This window comes from Leopardus geoffroyi, chromosome C3, assembly GCF_018350155.1.
Source record: "Leopardus geoffroyi isolate Oge1 chromosome C3, O.geoffroyi_Oge1_pat1.0, whole genome shotgun sequence".
Lineage (NCBI taxonomy): Eukaryota > Metazoa > Chordata > Mammalia > Carnivora > Felidae > Leopardus > Leopardus geoffroyi.
This window is the reverse complement of record NC_059338.1, coordinates 63573550-63576356: the sequence shown is the minus strand read 5'-3', so window position 1 is coordinate 63576356 and position 2807 is coordinate 63573550.

Sequence of the window (2807 nt, the reverse complement as noted above, 5' to 3'; positions counted from 1 at the left end):
GATAACGTGGATGAAACTAGAATGTATTATGCTAAGCAAAATAAGTCAATCAGAAAAACACAAATATCATATGATTTCACTCATATGTGGAATTTAAGAAACACAACAAATGTGGGGGTTCTGGGTGGCTCAGTAGGTTAAGCGGCTGACTTCAGTTCAAGTCATTATCTTGCAGTTTGTGTGTTCAAGCCCTGCGTGGAGATCTGTGCTGACAGCTCAGAGCCTGGAGCCTGCTTCGGATTCTGTGTCTCCCCCTCTCTCTGCCCCTCCCCCATTTGTGCTCTGTCTCTTTTTCTCTCAAAAATAAACATTAAAATTTTTTTTAATAAAAAAAAGAAACACAACAGATGAACATAGGGGAAGGGAAGGAAAAATAAGATAAAAACAGAGAGGGAGGCAAACCATAAGAGACTCTTAAATAAGAGAACAAACTGAGGGTTGTTGGAGGGGTATTGGGCAGGGGGATTGTCTAGATGGGGGATGGCTACTGAGGAGGGCACTTGTTGGGATGAGCACTGGGTGTTATATGTAAATGATGAATCACTAAATCCTACTCCTGAAACCATTATTACACGATACGTTAACTAACTTGTATGTATGTATGTATGTATGTATTTAATATGAAATTTATCAAGTTGGTTTCCATACAACACCCAGTGCTCATCCCAACAGGTGCCCTCCTCAATACCCATCACCCACCCTCCCTTCCCTCCCACCCCCCATCAACCCTCAGTTTGTTCTCAGTTTTTAAGTCTCTTATGATTTGTCTCCCTCCCTCTCTAACTTTTTTTTTTCTTCCCCTCCCCATGGTCTTCTGTTAAGTTTCTCAGGATCCACATAAGAGTGAAAACATATGGTATCTGTCTTTCTCTGTATGACTTATTTCACTTAGCATAACACTCTCCAGTTCCATCCACGTACAAAAAGCCATATTTCATTCTTTCTCATTGCCATGTAGTTTTCCATTGTGTATATAAACCACAGTTTCTTTATCCATTCATCAGTTGATGGACACTTAGGCTCTTTCCATAATTTGGCTATTGTTGAAAGTGCTGCTATAAACATTGGGGTACAAGTGCATATGCATCAGCACTCTTGTATCCCTTGGGTAAATCCCAGCAGTGCTATTGCTGGGTCACAGGGTAGATCTATTTTTAATTTTGGGGTTTAAATAAAAATTTTTAAAAATTACCCTGAGACCAGTTTCCTATGCTCAGTTCAGCACTGGATTCAAATCAGTCAGGTATGCTTCAATTTCTGAGAAAGAAAGAATCTACTTGGTGTGAATCTCTCCATCTAAAGAAAAAAAAATGATTACATTCTATCCTGTGTATTAGAACTGTAGAAGAATATAAAAGGGAGAAACAAACTTACATGGAGGTATCTAAGTAAACTAGCCCAATTTGATTTCAAATATTCCACATATGCCCCCAAATCTCTTAATATTAGGAATAACATTACTGCAAATGAACTAGAGCCACATGTGGCCAGAGAGGCTGACAGTGAAATCAGCAAGAAACTGCTTATTCAGCCCTTCAAACAAAAATGAATTGTTTTGATGAATGAGAATTCTTTAATGAATTACCATATGACATGCCAGTAATTTTTTCAATGTCAAGCAGAGAAAGTTTTCATTTGTCTTTTGTTTGGCTCCAGTCATTTAAAAATAATGGAAGGTCATGGCCACTGGGACAACACTTCCCATTATGACCCTCCAAAAGCAGGATGTGCCTACACTGAACCCAAAGAGAAGGGGGTGGGGTGGGTAAGGTTCTCCTGGAATCTCCAAGTCTCCACTTTGTTTTCGTTTTCTCTGCATGGAGATGTGTGGCAACGTTTAATGAATCCACTTGATGGCATTTGGATCCCAGCAGAGCTGCGTCCAGATCTCACACATTGCATACTGTCACCACAAGTGTAGGGTGGCTACGTTTGAAACTGTAGGTACACAGGTTGGGAGAAGTGTATGAAAAACTTAAAGGATGTCAAGTAAATGGTGGGGTGGCTGCTGGAACCACAGTTGGAAGAGAAAACAGGAGGGAACCTCAGAGTCACAGCAAAGGAGCAAATGGAAGACCACTATTAAAACCAAAGGTCTGGAGCCAGGAAGCTGTTAACACTGAATGTTTCCTAGGGGTTCAGGTGAGCCAGAGCTCAGTATGTGGGCAAACACAGCACTGAGTGGACCCACCGTGACATCTTCTCAGGCTTGACCTTTGAAAGGCTGCCACCTCGGTCCCCCTTTGGTGCTCATGGGGACATTTTTAGCCATTCCTGCCCTGTGTTGACCCCTCACCCCATGCTCAGTTCCCCTGTGTTTCGTGGGACTGGCCCCATCTTGGTTCCAGGTGGGCGTGTGACCCAGGTCAACTAGAACGAATGAAACTCAATTCCAAGACTCCTGTTGGGACTGTTGGGGAAGGAAAATTCTTCCTACTGGCTGTCTTGAGAAAGTAATACTTGGTAAGAGTGTAGTTACTGACAACCATTTGCCACCAAAGTGCTTCCCTGGAACCAAACTGACCCACAGCAAAGGAAGCAGGAGCTCTTAGGAGATCAACTGATCCCTGAATCCCATCATACCTGACATCAAGCTCCCCTGTGTGAAATCTGAACTCCTATCTTTGCACCAGCCATTTGAGTTGACACTTCCTTCACTTGCAATTTAAAGAGTCCTGACTAATACTTATATTGGAGCTGTGAAGTCCTAGCGGTGATTCAGGAAATAGTGCTAGACAAGAAGAGGTAAATTAGTAGTGTATTTGAAGAAAGAGATGGTAACACACATCTTAGGTAGCACACTGGCA